The sequence below is a fragment of the Temnothorax curvispinosus genome, unplaced genomic scaffold (assembly GCF_003070985.1).
Source record: "Temnothorax curvispinosus isolate PA1 unplaced genomic scaffold, ASM307098v1 QBEX01000305.1, whole genome shotgun sequence".
NCBI lineage: Eukaryota > Metazoa > Arthropoda > Insecta > Hymenoptera > Formicidae > Temnothorax > Temnothorax curvispinosus.
In genome coordinates this window covers 208,087-208,395 of record NW_020210085.1, presented here as the reverse complement: position 1 = coordinate 208,395, position 309 = coordinate 208,087, and positions in this window count along the sequence as shown.

Below are 309 nucleotides of genomic sequence, written 5' to 3'. Positions count from 1 at the left end.
TGCTACCTGGGTCGTTATTTCGCTTTCCCTCTCTTTCTCACCAACGCCAACGTCTACGTGTATTCGCAAAGAACAGATCTTTGTTCTTCTGGGAAAGGCGCGAACGTTCGTTCGTATACACCGTCACACTACATAAATACGTCCGATGATCTGTCGAGGGTGTCGAAAGACAACGTGCCGCGTGTCTCGAAAAAGGAAGATACGTAAATTCTCATAAATGTTTAAGGACGCGTTGAATGAATAAAATTTAGAGGTGGAGATCGTGGACTGCGATACGTGGTGCTTACGTAAGTGAAACTCGGTATATTA